The 22,395-nt window shown below is 40.5% G+C and overlaps 1 protein-coding gene across 13 annotated transcripts in view; it reads right to left on the bottom strand.

Moving 5' to 3' along the window:
- Positions 1-22,395, bottom strand: part of DLG2 (discs large MAGUK scaffold protein 2) — a 1,001,432-nt gene that overhangs the window by 896,824 nt on the left and 82,213 nt on the right. The gene's annotated exons all lie outside the window — the stretch shown is intronic.

Below are 22,395 nucleotides of genomic sequence, written 5' to 3'. Positions count from 1 at the left end.
TGGCAAGCACAGATAAGAACAGGCAGATTTTCTTTGGATTACTTCAGTCACAGATGTACTAGATTTGTACATTAGCCTGTGACTGAGGCAGAAAAAATCATTTATCAGAATGTGCAGCACAAACACGCATATTGAGCTCCTTGACACAAATGAAGCTATTGAGAGAGATACATTTCATAACAGAACTCAGAGGAAAGAGGAAATAGTTGAATAATTTATAACAGATTTGATACTGTTGAGGCAGACGTGCAATTTTAGAGGACTTGTGATATTCTTAATTCTGGAGATCAGATTGAATTGGGAATAAGAGCTCCAAATGGAGGGAGGAGGAGATGTGAGGAATTCCTTATCCAAACTCCAGGACAAAAAGAGAGAACATTTCCAGGATTTCAGACCACAAGTCAACCCAAGTGCAGGTTCTGGAAGGAAGAGAAGACAAAATGAGCACAACTAGAAAAATCTCTCCAGAGGAATCTGCAGACTCAAATAGAAGGAATTTGCAAAACCAGTGTGGAGGGCTGAACCAAACCAGACAGAAAACCAGTTCTAAGCTCTATATGTCACCTTTGGAAACACTTTCCATATTTTTGAAAAAACAGAAGCCAAAATATATTAAAAATAATCAAATTTTACGTGGCCTTATTGAAGGGGCCTTTTCACCCTACGTACCCACAATGAGTTTTTTTCTGATTAGTTGAGCATGGCAGGGGAGTTCAATGCAACAGCTGAAACCAGCTGAAGAGAAGACATACTTGCACACCACACAAGTAACCACAGATCAGGCTGTGGATAAGTGGTTCTCATTGTAGGTTTATAGGAGCTTGACATAAGGATAAGGGAAAATCTTGAAAAGATATGGTTTGTATTTTTTTTCAGGGAAAGAGCATATTGATTCGAGGGCTGAAAACATAGCAAATGCTCAGGCTCATTATGAGAGCTTAGGCTGTAAGACAGAAGCCTATGAGGGTAGAAAATCAATTCCATCATGTCCTTAATAGTATTGGAAAGCTGCCAACAGAATACAAGATAAGGATGATGCCCCATCCCTAGAAGTGTTCTCAGCTGGGTTGGATGAGGGCCTAAGCAATCTGGTCTAGTGGAAGGCGTCCCTGCCCACGGCAAGAAGGCTGGATAAGATGATCTTTAAGGTTCCTTCCAACACAAACCATTCTATGATGAAACTCAATTGTCCCATCATAAGTGTTCCTAGGAATGTCCCTGCAGTGCTCAGATACAGATGCAAACAAGTGGAAGAAAAATCTGAAACGTGTGCATGGATAAAAAAACTTTCCTATCACAGGTGCTTTTGTCTGCCAGTGCTTCAGTACAAGATGAGGCTTGTCAAAATAATGCTAGATATTGACACCTTATTTAAATAAATTTTAACCATAATCCCCTTAAGAATACTGAAAGAACTTATTGCTGTAGGTGGTATTTTAATAAGTAATATTTAATTGTTATGAAACTTGGAAAAAAAAAGGAAAACAATGTGATAATATATCCCATTATGAGAATTCAAGAAATCGCAGATCTATATAGATATTAAGATGTTCATCCATACCAGAAATACTCATGCACTGAGTTGGAATGACTATTTCCACTACATAGAAATCACACTACTAGAAAATATGAAAGTCTCCATCTTAACCTGTGCACATAAGCATGTAAAAGACTCTACATATTAAATTCTGAACCTGACATACCAGATGTGCTGATGATAAATAATGAGTCACGGTATGAATTGTTCTGAGTTTAAGTACATTGCAAAAAAGTGTGCACATTACCTTGAAGTCAGATCATCCACAATCTAATGCTTTTGTGGGAAAAGCTACCAGATTGATTTAAAGGATGCTTTAAAAAAAAAAAAAAAAAAAAAAAAAAAAAAAGAACCTGGGGATTTAAATTTAGATTTCCAATGGGCATGCTGAAATTGAAAAGCAATATCTCTGATTCTGGACCTCGGAAGTACAAGCCATGTGAAGACAGGCTCAAAGGTCCAAGGAGGAAGAAGTTTGCTTCAAAAAAGATTCATAAAAAAGGTGGAGGTGGAACTGAGATTCAGGAGGTCTTAATTAAGTTCTTGTCTTCAAGCTCAAAGCTCACTTCTCAGAGACAGAAAATACAGATCAAATAATTTAATTATTTTAGAATATTTTTTTCTGACTTTAATATTTGGTTAAATAGTGCAGTAAGTGAATTCATTGCACCAAAAGTTTTAGACCACTGTTTCTGTTTATCTGAAGAATATTGCTGTTCTGACACCCACTCAAAAATAATAAATAATTTATATACACTTCCTTTATTAATTTATATCACAGGAGAATGAATTTCAGCACTTAATTAAAGCAGCTGCACATCACATTAAGGATTTCTTGTTTAATCATTTGCGAGAACTACAACGCACTATCAGACCACCCAGTCTCGACTCTGCATGATCTGACTGTGAGCAGTCTGAGACTCATTAGGGAGAAAAATGAGAAATTCTTGATTTCTCACATGGGACACATGGGGCACAGCCTGTCCCCATCCTTGTGTCTGCTGGTGGCAGGCTCAAGCCACAAGGCATGAAATTTCACATCATTTCCCTCAATAGCAGCTCTGGACATTTTTGATGCACACATAAAATATGCAACCTCTTTTTTTGTTTACTTTATTTGTCTTTTATTTATTACTGTGGCCACTTTCCATCATATATTAAAAAAAAATTACTTGCATTGTTTCACAATTTTCAGTTCTTAGTTATGCAAAGTAGCCTATTTCTTGCCAAAAGGAAAAAAAAAATCCAACTTCTTTCTTGAGGTTTTGGATCCTCTCATTAATTTCACTTCTGTTTAATCTCTAAATGAAAAATCTCAATTCATTCAGTTCCTATTCATATCAAAATGTTTCACCTCATTCAGCAATACAATACTCCTTGAGCTCTGGTACCTCCATTTCAAAATAAAATGGCCAGTCCTGAACAGTATTAAAATAGGTTTCAACAACTGATTTACATAAAAGGCTTTATAAAAACCTTTGTGCTGTTTACCATCCTGTTCTTTAGGAATAGGATGCAGAAGTCTTCATTGTACCTCCTACAATGAAGACATGTCCTTGACTATTAGCGATGTACCAGTCGTGACATTTAGTTGGTTTTTATTGTGACAAAGATTATAATATTCAGATATATTACACACATTCAGAATACTAAGATTCAGCTGAAATACTCCCTGGAGAAGGGAAAAGTGGCTGTCAGCAAGTGACCTTATAAAGACCAGAAGCAAATAAAATTACCAAGGGCAGTAGGGAATATATGGGAGGAAACCAAGAAGAAAGCAAGAAACTAATTTAGCAAAATTAAGCTCAAAGCACTTCTTAAACTTATGAGCTACTGGAGGTCTCCATAACACGAGTGGAGAAATCTTTATCCAAAGCACTTTGAGAAAATAGCACAAGGACACTTCTATGTCTGGTCACTGCTTCTGCTGGCACCCTCACTAAAGGAACCAAGCACTGATTGAGTCAAAAATCTAATGTCATAGGCTATCTGAAAATATGAAGTTGTGCCAAAATTATTAAAACAATGATGAGATAAATTTGAATTGGTATTAATGTTTTATGTTCAGCTACTGAGTTTAAATAAAACAGTAAAAAATTTCTAACTGAAGTTGTTCCTTAGATGCCTGTAAATTTATTATGACAAAAACGCTGCGGCTTCAGGCAAATGCACACAAGTTTAACTTTACACATGTGAAGAGTCATGTTAAAGATAAATGGATCACTCAATTTCAAGTTAAGTACAATAGTACATCCCTGAAAAACTGGGTCAAAATGCGATACTCTCATTGAGTTTAAAAAACACACTTTGGCAATCCTGAAAAGCAGTGTTAGCCTGGTAATTTATACTGAAAACAAACAAATGCACTAAAGAAAGCTTATAAATATTAATTTGGCATTTCTACCGACACAAATAAATAAAAGCTATAAAGTCAAGTATTTATAATAATGGGATATGCTTGTGTGTTCTGTATCTTATACATTGTGGGGCTTGGTTAATGCTTTTCCACTTTTTATATTTCCAAACAAATTTCCTTTGCCAAATGTTCTGCATCTTATGGGAACCTAAGCATGAATTTCAATTTTTTTTCATTTCAAAAAGGTAGATGAGAGAAGTGTCTGTTTACTTGTCATTTGAAATGCAGATAGAAGTCATGCAGATGCAGATAAAAAGAGTCCCTCCTTGTCATACCAAGTAGCAGTGGTTAATTGTGATGCATCATGAAGCATATGCATTGTCGAGAAACAGACACATTAATCTTGGGAAATGTCATCAGGCAGATCAAGACACACTGGTCAATAAAACCCAAATGGCTTTGTCACTCTGGAGGTAAAAAGAAAAGATGACTTAACTATAAATAAGCAAGAGGACTTCTAGTTCAGTTTTAATAGCACTTTCCTTTAACTTTGAAATTTAGACTCTTCCCTGCTGACTTCAGTCAGAAATCATGTGCTGTATTTCTGTGACAATTTCAGAGATTTTTCCCTCTAATTCCTTTGCTCAAACACCCTGATCAAGGCCTTCCTCCTTTCACATCCTCTATAAAACCAACTCCCTCTGAGAGTGTTTTCGTTGAAATATGACATCCTGGCATTGAGCCTCAGACCTCTGATGTTCAGCACCTTCATGAGGCACCCTCAGCTACAGCACCACCAGCCTGTGCCTGGACGAATGCCCTGAGCACACCGTGGAGCTGAGGGCATTTGTCATGAAACGTGGGTCTGCTGCCAGGAGACTCCTGGGGACAGACTCGTCACTGGCTAGAGCTGTCTAAGGGAAAAAAGTATTTAAATTGCACCTAAGACAAACTGCAAGGTTTCTATATTTATTGTATTCTTCTATGAAGAAGATACAGGGTTTCTGGTTCTGCAATCAACCTTTCAAGGTGCATACTTTCTATCTGCCTCATGCTCCTGCTCTTCTGTTTGTTTGGGACAACTACAGACCTCTTGAAAAGAACTTATCTTTCAAGCTGCACAGAATGTCCCCGGTGCTCAGGTCTCATTCTCCCACATCTGGAGAACAAGCCCATGAACCACCTCTGCAGGAACCAGTCCCTCACAAGTCATTTGCTGTAACCAGTGAAGCCACAAAGACTTCTTCACTCATGCACAAAACCCATTTTCTGCCTTGCTTGGGTCCAACTGAAACCATGGCAAACAGTTACCAAACAAATTATATTGTTTATTTTGGTGATACCACTATCACCTAAATTATATTAGGTGATCTCCAAGTTGCCAGTTTCTAGGAGATGTAGCCTTGTCTTGGTTATAACACCAATATCATGAAACTGAGATGAACAGATGCAGTAAGTGTTGGGGCAGAAGAGGAAAGAAGAAAGACACAGTGGCACCAGCTTGAGATAGTTCCTCATCTGTGCCTAGAACAAAGCACTGTTTACTATCATGTCCCTCAGATCACAGACCAGGAGCCTGTTGAGATAGGAGACTCAAAAAGGACATCCCCATTTGAAACAGAAAACATCTGAGGCTCCCAGACAGCCAGGGAATATAAGAATTATCAGTCAGCATGAAAAGGATCTGCCTTGGCACACTATCAGCTTGTCAAGGTTTCTGTAAGGCATCACAGGAAAAAAAGACTTCTAAAATAACTTGAAAGTTGCTTTGTTGCTGTTTCAGAGAGCTCATTCCACATGTGAGGGTAAGCATGGCAAAGGTGATGATTTGAAGATGTAAAAACAAGAGGAAGGTATCTGGTATCATCAGCACATCAAAGATGGGAACTGACATTTAAAACGAACAAGAGAAGATAAACCATCTGGGGATGAGACAAGAAAGTTGTTCAAAATGAACACAAGATTATGTTGTATAAACAAAGAGAGGAACTAATGGAACAATGCAAGAAGGAGGTGATGTTGTCAATGTATTGGATAGAACAATACCTCTGCATGTGAATTTTGAATTAACTTAAATGGGAGAAGACTGGAGAAGAGAATATTGCCTTGAGTGAGATGCCAGGCATAAGAGCCTGGATAAGACTTTTAATGATGTTACAGTCACAAAAAGACCACATCCTGAAAAGAAGGTATGCAGAAGGATTTGCCAGATCTGACCAAAGTGGGTATAGGAAAGCTCACCTTCATGACTTGGGCCTCAAAAAGAGACCAAAAGTGACAGCAGTGGAAAATATTCTTCTTACCCTGGAGGAAAGGCGGCTCAGTGGGGACATTATCACTCTCTACAACCACCTGAAAGTAGGGTGTAGCCAGGTAGGAGTCAGTCGCACAAGAAGAAATTGCCCCAAGTTGCAGTGGAGGTTTAGATTGGGTATTTGGAAAAAACTCTTCACTGAAAAGGTGGTCAGTCATTGGAACAGGTGGCCCACGGAAGTGGCGGAATCACCATACCTGGAAGTGTTCAAAAGACATGTGGATATGGCACTTGGGGATATGGTTTTATGGTGGGCTTGGCAGTGCTGAGTTAATGGTTGGACTCAATGACCTTAGAGGTCATTTCCTAACAGTTCTATGGTTCTGCGACTCTATGAATTATCGAGAGTCTTGTGTCAGTGGTGACTAGAGCTGATCTCCAGATGTCAGTCAGACCTGTCAGAAAAGCAACCCCTGACTACTGTTTGGACAGAATAAAAATGGCCTGGATTATCCAGGCAAGTCTGTGCCTCATCAACATAGACATGATAAGATAAATTTGTATTTGGGGGCAACAGTACCAAGAAACAAGTTAAAAAGGAGTAAAGAAAAATCAAGGGCAGGTCTTTTCAGCATTCTCATAGAAAGATGGAGAAGGGTCAGAAGATGACAAAATGTGATTCAAAATGGGACAAAAATGTGACAAATGTGATTCCAAATAAGACAAGATCACAAAAAAAAAATTGATTCCAAAGATGTTAAAGTCACTAAAGAGGAAGAACATCCTGGGAAAAGGGTATGGTCAATGGCATCAAAAGCAGCTGAAGGTCAATGAGGGCAGAGGCACATACAGAGACTTGGCTTGGTGTGAGCCCCTGCAGCCTTCGTTGAAGGCAGGGAAGGAATGACAGTTGGACTAAAGAAGGTCTAAATCGGAATCAGAAGAGAAAGTTTTATTTTAAGGCAAAATCTCTCACTTCATCTGTTCTGTATTCTTTCATATTTTTGGCTTCAAGCACTTAAAACTTCCTAGTTATGTAACTCCTAGGAAGTGTGCAGATGGAGAAGAACTATTGAGATTGTGGTCCTAAGGCTGGATACGTGCCACCGGACAGTTGCCATATACCCGCATTTGCTGGGATTCCTTGTATAAACACTGCAGCCAAAGTGGCCCTGCCCCTCCCCTCCAGGGAGCACACCTTCAAGGTAAGGCTCATCTTCATCAAGAGGAACACTGAGAGCTTCCCTCATTCACTACTTCTGCACTATGAATTCAGGCAAGAAAATCTGGCAATGTCTTCTGCTCATGTGGTAGCAACCCTGCTTTCCACTCTGGAGCTCCCTGGTTCAATCTGCAAGGTGTCATTCAAAGCCAGGGGCTGTCACAGTTGCAGTGCTGTTTCTCTGTGCTGCAACGCCTCAGTGGATAAAGATTTCATTTTCTAGAGCTGTGGAAATGGCACCTTTTAGAAGAAATCAGCTTTAAAAGCTAAATAGTTGTGCTTACACCTAACTTAATTTGAAAGATTATTCTCCTATTTGTCTATTACTCCCACTTCCTTAATGGATTCCTCTAGTGTTGATGGGCTTTCTGTTAATTGAACATACTCAGGATCACAGTTTCAGCAAATTATTTAGTGAGACTGTAGAGAAACCTTGACTTACTTCAACAGATGAACAGAGCTTCAGTTACAGTGAAATAAAAAACACACCCTCATTAAACTAACATTTAACCCAATGTCACAATGGGTGCAGTACACATTAAATATCATTTAAATGAATAGAGCTGCAAGCTCTGGACCAGTTAATGATGGATGCTAATTAGCAGCAGTTGAACAGAAGAAGCCATCTTAACTAAACAGACAAATCTCTACACTAAAAAAGCCATCAGGCTCCCACTTATAATGAGATTGATTTAAACCTACTGTTGAACAAAACCAGGCCCCCAGCTTGAAGGAGACGCTCATCTCCCTTCTCCTAACTGCAACAGGGAAAATACGTTTTAAGTTAAAAACTCCCAGTTCTGAACTTGTAGAGTGACTGTAGGGGCCCAATTCTTCTGTCCCTAGCAAAAGTCACCCTGGCTCAACCACTCCAGGGTTAGCCTACACTGCTAGGGATAAGCCCACACAAAACAGTGGATTCAGGCTCTAGTTCATGCCACAGAAATATAAATCCTCACTAAAGACTGCTGTTTCAGTGGTGTTGTGTCACACAGAACACCTATTCTTGTTCTGCGACTTTCAGCTACGCTACATCAACTTTTCTCCAAAAAAGAAACCTCAAGTGCTATATTGGACATAATATTACAAAATTAGGTTTATTAAATTACATGTTCCCTGAGTTTTCATTTCTCCCCTAAAACATGACCATCTTCACTAACCCTTTGAGCTTTCCCCTTGTCCATTCTATTCCATTTTTCACTCCGTCTCAAGCTAACCCAGCAAAATTCTGTAAAACTTCACGGGCTGCAGTCAGTGGTGTGGGATCACTTCACATATTTTTTCAGCTCTTTCATCTTTGTCCTTCACTTTGCTTTTCACAACTCTACCGCTGGTTTTAAAGTCAGCCCTGAAACTCAGCACACAGCCTGAATGAGGCTGCATCCCTTCCATACTAACTCCAGGTGTAAAGGCTGTAAGTGCAACAGGGTCAGTGACACCATCAAGGTCCATTTCAAGACGCGACACTCGGCCTCACACCTGACCCTCAGTAAGATATTCCACTAACAGCACATGGAGACAACTACAACTCAGTTACCTCTCTCAAAGTGTTTCCAGCTAAGCAAGACCAGTAAAACAAAAAGATACTAGCATTATAATTGGCAGATATGATTCAACATACAAAATTTGGCACTACAAGGAGGAAGGGTTGTTGGCTGATATTTTCCCTAAGACAATCTTTCTGAGTATCATCATGGCTTTTAAAGGGATGTTGATCCATTCCTGATAGCAGAGACAATTAGGATTAATGGTTAGTACAGGCAGACCTCTAGTGAGAAGATTTTCCATATTTGTCAGATTTGTCTTTACTCACGGTTTCTTGGCATTACTCCATTTTTCAGAGGCAAGAAGGATGGGCTGTTTTGCTTTATAGGATTTGCAAACACAAGTGGGGAACGTAAGAGCTTCCTAATACCGTCTGAAAAGACCTCAGCTGTGAAGCAATCTACAGCATCACCTCATTAACATTAAACCTAAATCATTTTTTGGACCCTCTGCTGACACTTTGCCATACTAAAAACAAACATAGCTCAGCTGAAGTGAACAATATTGTGCTTCTGCATGCAGTTCACAGCTGCATTCAGAACTAGCAATTGCCTCTCACAGAAAGGTAAAGCTGATGCCAGCTGTTACTAATGCAACTGAAAATAAAGTTCCAGAATGACAAAAACTAACAGCTCATTTGGGAAAATCTACAGAAGATGTAAGAAGTCAGATTCTCAGATGCAGGGAACTAACACAAGTCAGTTTGCACCAGCAAAGAGTCTGGCCCCCAATTTCTATTAGAAACTGATAACTTAGAACAGGAATGCAAATCAAATGAGAAATTTATATAAAAGGTTAATAAATTTTGCCAGAGGTTACTCGTGTGTTAAAGAAGGTCTCAAAACATTTGAACAAATTTTAAAGAAGTTTTTGAAATACCTGAACACAACTTTTACCTTTTGTAATAGCTTACTTTGTACCTACTCAGGGACCTGTACAATTGCGTATGTTTCATACTGGGAGCAGGGAATTGGAAGAGCTGTGCTTCCACTTGATGACAGCAAACAGGGGCCAACAACAAAAAGCCTTTTTAAATGAAATAAAAAAGGAAATAAAGCACTGGGATCCCTGCTTGTGAAACTCATGCTTATGATCAGTTAGAATTAAATGATGCATTTTGTTAGAAAATGAAATATAGGGTTTTCTACAAGCATAAATTGTTATTTTTCCCCAGACATTCCTAGACAGATTACAGAAGCAGTTTTTAAGCTAATAAATTGGAAACCTTCTCAATACAAGAGAATTTAGCTTCCCTGTGCTCCCAAGAATATTAAGTCAAAGACAGCTGCCTAATTTATATTTTCTAAGCAGAAGATAAAGCTAATTATTTTTAAGTGGAACAATAATTGCCATCAGAAATTAATTCCTTTAGTAGACAAAATCCCAGACACAATTTAGAAAAGAGAGATGTTTCAGTCTTCTATTGATTGTGGATGATCTGATTTGATCCACAATGAGGACTAACCAGCAGCGTGCTTGGTTACAAATGCCTAGCAAATAGGCTGGGCACTTTTCTCACAGGGGAAAACCTGCAAGTCTGTCTTGGAAGTCTAAATAGGAAACAAACTGTGGTCAGAAAGAATAACTGGTAGAAATATTGGTAGAAACAACTGGGGGAAACAGACAAAAAAACAAACAAAAAGTTCAGATTAAAGGTCAAAAGTAGACAGGCAGGAGACCAGAGTGCAGACTCTGGATAAAGCACCTCCTGTTCCTCGAAGGACTCCAAGGAGCTGGTGGATGGTGCCCCACAGTGCTGCCCAGAGCCATGAGAGGACAAGGACCAGCAGACCTCACAGTCCCTCAGGTCTCCTCATCCAGCTTCCACTGCTGCCATTGGATCCCACAAAGCCCTCTAAATACTACAGATGCCTAGAGAGTCATGCTGGAAGTTTTCAAACCCAACTGCTATTTGCTCACCTCTGCTCTTTGTGCACCTCTGTTTCAGTCTTGGCTCTTTTTTCATCATTCCACTATGTTTGCATATTCACCTGTGTAAAGTTAACATAAGCTCTATCTCTTCACTGAATGGACTGCAAACTTGCTTGTTGCCCATATGGAAAACCCCTCAGATCTAATGCTGCTGTTGTCACCTCATGGCCTGTGCTAGCAGTAAGAAAATCCTTCTTGAAATGACAGTATCATTTTCCTTGGAGCATAATATACTTCAGATTTCTATTTAATACCTTCACAGCGAGTCTCTGCCTGAGATATCTGGATATTATTGAAACGGCAAGAGCCTCCAAAATCCATTGTCAAGAATAAAGCTATCTCCTGACTGTGTTCTGCTCACACCTGTTGTTGACACAGAAAAACCCACACATTTTAAGCCTTCCCCAGTTGTTCTCTTTCCAAACCATTTGATGACCACTATAACTTTTCAGTGCTCTGTTGTTCCACCCAGAGTGTCTCTTCAGCTTGCTTTTTTCCTGATACAATTTAATAATGAAAGCTTACAATCTGTCTCCTTTACGTCAGCAGCACTACTCAAATGACTGCAGTATGCAGAAAATGATTTTCATTCTGTCTCCAGCCCACACACTTATCAGGGAAGGCTTAGAACCTCAGTTTGTAAGGATATAAAGAAGATTTAACAGAGAAACAAGTCACTATAGCAACACAGGTTAAAAATGAGAAATTACATTTTGTGGTGAGAAGGGAAAAGAATTTTTTATTAAAAATTTTTTATTAAAAACATATGGGTCTCAGCCTGTAAGTTTGTATCTTTTAAACACATGAAAGGTCCCATCTGGGGATACTCACAGTGTCATTTCATAGTACAGATTTCTGGTTTCTGAGGGTTTTTTCTACAACGCATTCCCACCTGCAAACCTTTTCTTTGCATTCATGAAGAGAAGCATCCTACCTTCCTTTTCATATGAAGCTTAACATCTTTTTGCTATTTCCTCGGACTCCAGTAGCTGGAGAAGAGTTTATACAAAAACTCACAATACTTGAAAGCCTTACACTCCATGCCCACTTTTAAGCATAGGCCAGCAGGATCAGAGGCCAGCCTGTTTGGGTTTTCTGCCTTAAAACCTACCCCCATGCTGTCAATGTATTCACATGGTTTTCCTCCAAATTCTGCGGTTACTGAGGAGAGTATTTCAGCCACATTGTTTCTGCATTTCTCTGGCCACTGCTGCTATTGATTAAAGCCACTCACAGAGCTGCTGTCAGCTCGGGGAGCTCACACACAGCTGCTTCCAGTCAGCTGCACGCATTCCTGGCTGGGGAGGTATGGAAAGGAGCTGGAACTCCAGCCACCTGTTACATGTTTTAATAAATAAGGTTGACTGTATTTTCTATAGATATAGAAATTCTTAGTTTTGGTTTGCCATCAGAATGTTCCTGGAATTTAGTAGGGGACATTTTGTTGCTTCTCTAGGTAGACCTGATAGACAGAGCTCATCTGGCATGGACAAAAGGGATGAGCAATGGAAAACGTGAGAAAAGTTAAGCTTGAGATCAACTTAAGCTTAATTCCCTCAACTGCTAAAAGCCTTTGTGATACTGAAAAAACTATAGACTATTTCTTTCTCTCAGTGTCCCATATGGAAAATGGTGACCTTATCACTTGGCAGACACACAAGCGCCAGGTGAGGACTTGGGCATTAGTATGGACACCACTATCAGCTCCATACCACGGAGTGAAGAAACATCTTCTCCCTGGTGTTTTAGATGCAAGGCTATTCTAATTTCCAATGCTCAGATAAACATCAAAGCCAATTTCTCTGCTGCCTCTGCTCTGACTACTCTTAGAATATAGCTTGAGATAAAAACTCAGTTATTGAAATTCAGAGAATAAGGCTAAATTTTGACTGCAAGTCAGCCAAATTGATTTCCAGACTGATCAGTATTCATGCATAATTAAAGCTGGGCTTTTTTTTCAAGCAGTTCACACATTTACCAACTATCAGTATTACAGGAGTAAGAATCTCTTTTACTGGAAAACACCTCCAGAGTCATCCAAACCCTTTGCCTTTGGGTGCATACACTCTGGGAGACAGACAGGCACTTTGAGCAAGAACTTCACCCATGTAAGACAGCCCATAATTCCCCTCACTTTGTTGTTTTACATGTTGAGGATGTTTCCAGTCTGATGCACCTCTATTTGAATGGAAATCTGAACTTTGCAGAAATCCAGGAGAAAATTTACTTGCAAACAGCCTTCTATAAAGTGACTTTGAAGATACCGATACTAGAGGAAAATATAGATCTGGTGCATTTCTCTATGTTATATCAGTATGTCATTTTTCTCTTTGACTGGACAAGTGACTGTTCTGTCATATCAAAACCTACACATACCATTCCAGTAAAATAGTACATAAATAAGTTCCCAGCACATTCCTATCTCTCCAGTTTCATGTCTTGTAGAAAAAAACAAGAAAGCACACAAGCAAAGGCATTAAATTGTTTTCTACAAAAACCAAAGATTTAAGACCCTCAACGATTCACAGTTCCTTCACTGACTTACTCTGTTCATGCAACTGCAGATTCATGGACCAACTGCTCAATTAAAGCTTCACCCATAGCTGCAGGCAGGAAGTATGGAAAAACAATCTCTAAACGCCATGACTGATTAAAATCATATTATAAAAAGTATGTTTCAGAGTTAGTTTTGCATCTGTTTAGTATTCTATTTTTAATACATTTAGAAAGTAAATTAAGCCACTTACAGTGAACCAAAACTTCCCTTGTTTCCATGGAAATGTTTAGAAGGCTGATCTGAAGTTAACCAGACTGGTAAATACAAATACTTGTTACCAGCCAGCTTAATCCCCACAGCTGCCTCTCGTGCGCACCATCACACCCAGGAACCTTCCACACTGCGAAACACTCCTTAGTGACAGCTGATTCCGAATCCGCAGACAGAGCGGGACCCTCTCAAATATGTGTCACACTGACAGGGGCAGGGACCACCAAGCCTGCACACTCATAGCTAAAAACTGTGTGCCAACAATAGACCCTTTTAATATTCCACAATTCAAAGGATGAGCTGGTGCTTTTTTATTTTAATTCTCTTTCACTGCCACTTTTTCATCTAACACCAGCAATTTTACACTGGTGTAATGCTTGTATCCAGTGAAATTACTTCTGCTTTATCCCAGGGTAAGCAAGATCAGAATGAGATCATTTGTGCTTTATTCGCGGGAGAAAAATGATGGATCGCTGTTCAAATATTAATACTGACATTTCCTATGGAAAGATCGTACATAATACATCAGTAATGCACAGCAAGAGTATTGCCTGTGGGTGTGGTTGCAGGGAAGTGTGAAGGTGTCCAGAGGTTTTGTAAGAAAAAGGGAAGCTATATGAATACTGCTACAAAGCAACTAATAAAACTCAGTCATTTGTGCCTGTGTGAATCTGCAAACTTCATGCACATATCAATTTTTGTTCAAGGCAGAAACCTGGCAAAACAGAAAAAGAGAGGCCAGTTTTGCTTCGCCAAAGTTTGAGCGCAAACTGACCTAAGAGCTTGCTGCTACCCAAAGGAATGGATAGTGCTCCTCCATCCTGTCCTTCCATACACTTCCCTCACACCAGACACCTTCCAGCTTCGCTCCTTGCACCAGCTTTCATGCTTGTCAGGAATTTTCCTGAGGTAATTCAATTCATTAATTTGGCAGGAAATTATACATTTTGATGGGGGGAGTTATTTTTCCTGTAGCTCAGCAAGTCAACTCCAGCAAGGGATCAACAAATGCCAAAGTCAGCCTGTATGGCCAGAGATGACTGCAAAGAGCATCAGCTGTGTATCTGAAATGTACTTCAACTTATTAAAGCCCCTATCGCACACAGAACCATAGAATTTCCTGAGCTGGAAAGGACTTACAAGAATCATCAGAGTTCAGCTCCTAGCCCTGCACAGGACATCCCCAAGAATCACACCATGTTCCTTAGGGTGTTGTCCAAACACATCTTGAACCCTGTCAGGCTGGTGCTGTGGCCCCTTCCCTGGGGAGCCTGTTCCAGTGCCCAACCACCCTCTGGGTGAAGAGCCTTTTCCTGATATCCAACCTAAACCTCCCCTGACACAGCTTCAGGCCATTCCCTTGGGTCCTGTCACTGGTCACCACAGAGATCAGTGCCTGCCCCTCCTCCTTCCCTCACAAGGAAGTTGCAGACTGCAATGAGGTCTCCCCTCAGTCTCCTCCAGGCTGAACAGACCAAGTGCCCTCAGCCACTCCTCAGGCTTCTCCTCAAGGCCCTTCACCATCCTCATGGCCGTTTTCTGAATGCTCTCTAAGAGCTCATAAATGATTATTCATTTATTTAAGTAAGACGTTACCTTTCTGTATACACAGATAAACATATGCTTCCATCTAAAAAGCTGAAAAACCCAAAACAAACCCAAAGCATGATGGACAGTGACTGGTTTTGTAGTTACATTGTGACCAGCCCAAACAGAATTAGCATTCACAACATTTATCTCATCAAACAATAAGGAAAAGTAGTGGCAAAAATTCTCAGTTAAGCTGTGGATTAGGTGTCAATCTACCACCCTACTGCAGCTGTACGTGCAGCTCCAAGGAAAATAAAACCTGGTAAACAATAGACAAAGGGGAAGGGGGGTGGTGGTGATGTAACAGACATCCAAGAGAATAAATGTTTGTATGTACAAGCCCTGGAAGCAGGTAAAAGGCTCTTAGCCAGAGGTATTCAAGCCAGTATGAACAAATCTGGAGGGAATGGCTTATCAAGTGTTTTCAGGAGGAAAAAAATGCACTATCTGTAAGGGACACATAATAGTTACTCTGATATTTCTGATGTGTCACATGAGGTCAAACCTTTTAACATTTGTCAAGCTGGAAAACAACAGCAAAACTTGAACTATCTTTTACTGTGACTTCAGTCAGAACAGAGCCCAGCCCTGACAGCAGCTGCACAAGAAACAGCTGGCAAAGACCTAACATGCCTGAGCAGTCTCATCACCTCAGATTTCCAGTGTCTCAAGTCTTCTTTGGAAATAAATAGAAAAAAAAAACAACATAAAAACAAAACAGAAACCAAAAGTAATTTCTTTTCCAGTCAAAGTCTTCTGAACAGCATAAACAGGAGATGTGCTCATCTTCTTGGCATGCTGTATCTGCTACTCTATGCAGAATAAAACAGCGTTTCTTTTCAAATACTTGTCAGAAAAAAACAAGCATAAAAGACAAGAAAGGGTATTTGATTTTAAAAAATTATGACATTTCATACTTTTTTTTAAATATATAAATCAGTGTTGCTGATTAATTATGGGAAAATAAAGGTACTGTCTGAATCAGAAACCTTTAATAAAACTGAAGATTCTCCCTGAAGCCCAAAGGACAGTTAGAAGTTTGGCTTACTATTAAGATCCCTGAAGCAAGCTGCCTTACAAGGACAGACTGAAAGACTCTGGTTCTTTGGCCTTGGAAATTAAAGGCTGAGACTCTCATTGCTGCCTCCAACAACTAAATTGGAGGGTCTGAAGAGGAAAGATCAAGACTTCTCTCAGACAGGAATACTGAGAGCACTATAGGTGCCACAGGAAATACCTTCTCAATGCAATCGCCATGACAGTGGCCAAATACTGAAAAAGGGGACCTGAGAAGCTGCAAAATCTCCAGCTAATAAAGTCCTCAGCACCTGATCTAAGTTGGTCCTGCTTTGAGAAAGGACAAGATTGTTCAAAGGTCTCTGCCAACATCAACCTGTTGTGTGGTTCTACCTCATCAAAGTGGGCAGAGAAGATCGTGTCCTCCTCTTCCCAGTAGTTTCCAGGACAGCACACATGTTTGGAAACCACTTGTGTTTTACCACAGCTTTCTAGGAAGATATGCCTGACAAAAAATTCCTAGTTTGTCAGAGCACCGTCTCCTGAAGAGGAGATTGCACCACTGTAGTCTGAAGTTAATCTTTCAAAGATGAAATGCCGTATTCAGGGGACATCTGAAAGATGTCTGGACCATTTGCACCAGGGCTTTCAGTGGAAAAACCCACTCAAGTCACTAAAGAGCCTACCTCCTTCCCTATACCTTAATGGAGTCAAGTCCAACTCTGAAATGCTCCTTAGAAGTCAGGAAACTGGGTGATACAAGTAGGTTGAAAACAGCCTGGAGCAGTGCTTTTACCACAAGTCTTACTGCACAAAATTTCACCACTAGTTTCCCTCCCTGAAAATGCAGTTTCATGGAACAATTAACCTAATCAACTGCCCCTTTGCAAAAGGGGAAATTCTGTTTCTATTCTCAGTCACAGTCCTATATTTCTGCTGATTTCCTTGTGCCAGCCTTGGCACAGGTTTAATTCTAAGGTGAGCTGACACAGACCCATTTTCTTGGAGCCAAAGTGAATACTTTCCTGGCTATAACTAACTTGTCTACTTGTGGATCCAGAGGAGCAGCAGTGCTGGTACAAGAGCAGGGGGGACAGGAGAGGACAACTATACTACCAGGTGTTGCCTATAATCACAACAGAAAAAACCCTTGCAACAGTGTTAGAATAGAAAAGTAAAAAGAAAACTTTTATTTGGAAGCTTTCAGGTGTCTCAGTGGTGATGGGCACACCAGGAATCAAATTTCTACAACTTTGTAAGGTTAATTAATTAGGATATCTAACAGGCACATCCAACAGGAGATTCAGATGCCCCAGTAAGCCACCTCTGGGTCAGGCCCTTGGAGTTGGTCCAAGGGGTCCTCTTCCCCACTTCTTATTATGTCATATTGGAGGTTCCCTACTTGGAATAAGACTAAACAATATTTCAGGAATCTGTTTCCAAGTTCAGCTTATTGTTCTAAAATCTAGGAAAAAGGGTAGGAAAAGTACTGGAGCTACAGCCATGCATTATCTACAAAGCCACAAATATATGAAAAAAATAAATAAAAAGCTTAGGCATCACAGGGATTCAGAGATCAGCTGAGTTAGAATTTGAAACTGTAGCTTGTAATGCAAATGCTCTTCAGTGCCAAATAGCAATGGCAGGAGAGGGCCCCCCAAGCAGGGCTGGGGCTGGCTCAGCAGTGCAAGCCGTGGCTGGCAGTACCATGCCAGAGAGCTGCCAGGAGCTGGCAGCTGAGAAAGAAAACCAAGGGTACTGACCCAATGGAGCATAAGTACTGTAGAAACAACTTTCTCGTTTTAGCAGCATTTTGGACCTATTTAGCCTTAGTTGGGTGTCCCTTATCCAGCCCTTCCCAGAGGTTCCCAACAAAACTGGCTGTACTTTTCATTTTAGCATGAACTGCCCACATCAATATCCTTCTCTAAAGAATGCTAATGGGAGTTTCGCCACAGAGTTCAGGAGGGTGGGGGTAGATGAATATAGTGACTTGTGGGAACACCAGGAGCCTGCCTGGCTTCTGGCACACAGCCCAGCACTTTGAGTATTCAGAAGAGACCATTAGATCACTCAGCCTGACTTGCTGTATATCACAGGACATTATATTTCACCATCTCATCCTTGCACTCAGTCCAACAAATATGTATCAGGTACAATAAACTGTTATTCCCTGTATATATGCCAGCCTGCATGAATGAGATATTGTTTTCTGAAAAGGTATCAAGTCACTTCCAGTATCCTACAGCCTGCAGTGTAAGACTTCCTTGAATAACTCATGACAGGGAGGGGAAATCTGACCACTGAAGACTGGCAAAAGTTGCTGTTTACAGGACCAATATATTTGATTAAATCAGCATCTTATTGCATGAAAATACCCAGTTGCAGTAAGGATGCTGTGATAAATATTCTTTAGAAACTGGGGTATGGTTCATGATTCAGAGCATGGTGCCTACTTAGATTAATTGCATTTCATTCCAAATGCTTGATTAATATTACAGTTTTATGCACGCATCAGAGATGTCCCATTCCCTGGAAGTGCTCATGGACAGGCTGGATGGTGCTTTGAGCAACCTGGTCTAATGGAAAGTGTCCCTGCCCATGGATGATCTTTAAGGTCCCTTCCAACCCAAACTTCTCTGTGTTTCTACATATGGTGATGTATGAGGAATTTCAAGATGCTTTATGGCAGAGATGTCAGGATTACCATGCTCCTTCTCCAGCCACCACCCACAGCTCACTCATGTCTCACCTTCAGCCAGACCCAATCACCTGCCCTCTGCTATTCCACAGTTTAGCTCTCTAACACTGACAGGAAGGACAGTGCTTGAGTGTTCAAAGCATAGCTAATATAGAATGCAGAATTACTGGCTAAATGAGACTGCCTCCGTTTAAACCAAATATATGAGCTTTTTTAGGATAGGAATCTCACAGCTGTTCACTGAAAGCTCATCTCAATCCTTCATTATTTATCTCACTGTGCCTGCAAAGTGACAGAAATCAGTAAACCCCCAAGGCAATGTTTCTGCCATCAAGAATTACCCACTGTTCATGCATTTTCCTCAGATGCAAGATTGTAATCATTAGCTGTAATATTATAACTCTCTCATGACTTTCACTTCAATTCATGTGTCTAGTCCGGCTTTGCAGCACAAAAAATACTGATATAATAAAGGGAATCCAGGAAAAATTATCATGATTGCCAGAGGGCTGACAGACACGGGATACTGAGAAGATTCAACTAGATTCAACTAGATTCACCTGGTCTTAAGAAAAGGTAGAAGGAACAAGAGAAATCTCATTGCTAGCTACAGTTACTTAATTCTGCTGGGGGTGTAAAAAAGATGGAGCCAGGCCCTTCTCAGAGTTAACAACAGTGGGAATTGCAGGTAACACTTGGCACTGCAGATAATGCAGTGCAGAGGAAACAGTGATGAGTTACCTCGGGGAGCAGTCACGCTGCTCCAGGCTGTATTTCATCTCTTTTTGACAGAGAGAATTGTAGTACGTGACAAGCACTGTACCTCCACACCAAACCAACACATATCCACAACAGCTTGCAAACCACACCACAGATATACCCCCTGTTAAGGAAACTTCCCTGTCCAACCACCCAGGAGCAGTCACACTCGCACCACCTGAGCTGGGACCAAGGCCCCGTCGCAGCTACACCCCACACTCACACAGTCACACCAGGGCTCCTTACCCACTCAACCCCAGGTTTCCCATAGCAGAGTCCCAGATGTCCAGATCCCTAAAACAATTTAATCTTGGTGCAATAACTAAATAACAAAATAACAGCCCAAGCTGATGCCTCCAAGAAGGGGCCCCGAACAAAGGAGCCCCCAGGCTTTTACCCCCTCATGCTTTAAGCATAGGAAAGTCTGGCACCCTCGGTCCCCTGGATGGGCCACAGGTGCCCTTTGCTATGCCAAGGCTCGGCTGTTCACAGCCTCTTGGCTCGGGCTCCTGCCCCCAGAGCCCAAACTGCAGCTGCTCACCGAGATACCTGTACCAAGTGTGCTCCACAGCACCCACTGCCTGTGTTTTATTCATGGATGAGAGATGAAGTGCAATAAGTGCCAGTGTTCCTGCCCGTGATGGCCATCAGCTGACTGCCACTCTGAACAAAACTGTCTCTCACTGCCAGCCTCGTGGGCTGACAGCTGCACTATGCACTGGAATCGTGCTTAAAAAACTGAGTTTCTTTAAAATATATCCCTATTTTTTAGGACATGGAGGCTCCCTTACTAGAGAAGCTGAAAATTTACAATGCCAAAGTGCAAAGTGCAGCCAGTTAGTAGATGTTAGAAGAGGCCCATTTGAAAGTACAGCAACTTTTACAGGTCTTGCGTATTCATTTTTCACAGCAGGGTCTAGAGGCAGAATGAGAATATCATTTTACACAAAAAGAAAAAAAAAAAGCAAATTACAGACACCACATTTTGTTGAACATACACTATTCCCATTCACGAAACAAGACTATATTCTACCTTCATAATAAGTTGAAGCTAATGAAGCACAGCTGCTTTATATGTTTCAGAAGTAGATTAAGACACAACAGGATGTTCAGTAACTATGTTAGAAAAGCAAATTCCTTAAGGTAGCTATATCAGTATAGATAAAAAAAAAAAACCTGCTTCCCAAAACTGGCTCTGTACTTTCACTATCTTATAATGCCTTTTGATTAACACATTCTCTTACGCTGGATTCAAAAGGAGTAAAAGCAAAGTTGATGGCAATTAAATATTAAGCCAAACCTTGCCCTGAGCTGTTTGCATGAATGTGTGCTGAGTATGAATTTACATCCTTTCTTATGTAAACTTACATCCAAAAAGTGGTGAAAAAACTTACTTCAACAGCAGTTACACAGTTATCTAAAGTACTGACACCTATTTAGACAGTGTTCACATTTCAGTCCTTGTTGAAAACTGATGCTGTAGTTGTTAAAGAAAAAAGAAAAGAAAACATATGAGTGCTTTGCCAAAGTTTTCCAAACAACTTCAACATACACCTCTTTTTTCATATATTAGTGTGGTGCAGGATGCTTTCCAAAATTAATACATTTGTAAGTTAAAGTGGAAAAGAAATATTAGAAAGTACACAACTTTTACAAACATTAAGAGGAAAGTATTTTCAGCTTCATATTATACTATAAAACACTCCTGGATTGTGGACATAATATTTCTGACATTTGAGTCTTACTTCAACCTTTGCACCTCAGAAACTTCTTTCTAAAATACTTCTTGCTATTTTCAAATCACTTTTCCAATTGCCGTTATACCAACATCATTGATATACATCACACCTCGCTCAGAGTAGGTCAGATCCTGCTCCAGCTCTAGCAGTGTAAATCTGGCACACGTGACCCCAATTAAGGTTACTACAGAGTGGCATGGGTGTAATTTAATACAGAGGTTGGATTCCTTGCTATATTAGTACCCCTTTTAAACACCACTCCTTTAAGGTCTGCACAACTCAGAAATTTAATTGCATGCTACACTTTACTGAAATGCTGAGAATTAGCCCCCATTCTGCCATATACAAAGCCTTATTTTAGTTCTTAGCTGGCTTCCCACTAATCATCCCCACAGTTTGCAATGGTAGGCATGCTGTTTGCAATGACGTAAGCCTAGAGAAGATTCAGTGAAGTCTCTGGAGAAGTACAGGTGCAAAAAGGACAAGAGAGAGCACCCAATACATCTATCATACTCATACATACGCAGGCCCATCCGTTATGCATATTCAGTGCAAGGATCTGCTGCTCACTTTACAGGACATTATTAGGGATAATGAATCTGGACCCTTGGATCCTAAGGAGATGAAAAGGTAGTAGGTATTTGGTATGCAGATGCACTGAATAGTGCACTGTGATGATTAAAAAAAAAAAGCCCAAGGTGAAAACTGTAAGGGGTCTTACTAATGATCACAGCTAGATACAGGTGGGGTGAGGAGCAGGACAACAGGTCCCATCCTTCCCTCATGAGTTAGAAACATAGAATTGTTAAGGTTGGAAAAGACCTGTAATATCATTAAGTTCAACCATTAGCCTAATACTACCAAGTCCATCACTAACCCACATCCCTAAGTGCCACATCTACATATCTTTTAAATACCTCCAAAGATGGTGACTCCACTGCTTCCCTGGGCAGCCCGTTCCAGTGCTTGACAATTC

This window comes from Corvus moneduloides, chromosome 2 (assembly GCF_009650955.1).
Source record: "Corvus moneduloides isolate bCorMon1 chromosome 2, bCorMon1.pri, whole genome shotgun sequence".
Classification (NCBI taxonomy): Eukaryota; Metazoa; Chordata; class Aves; order Passeriformes; family Corvidae; genus Corvus; species Corvus moneduloides.
This window is presented reverse-complemented; position numbering and strand designations above follow the sequence as displayed.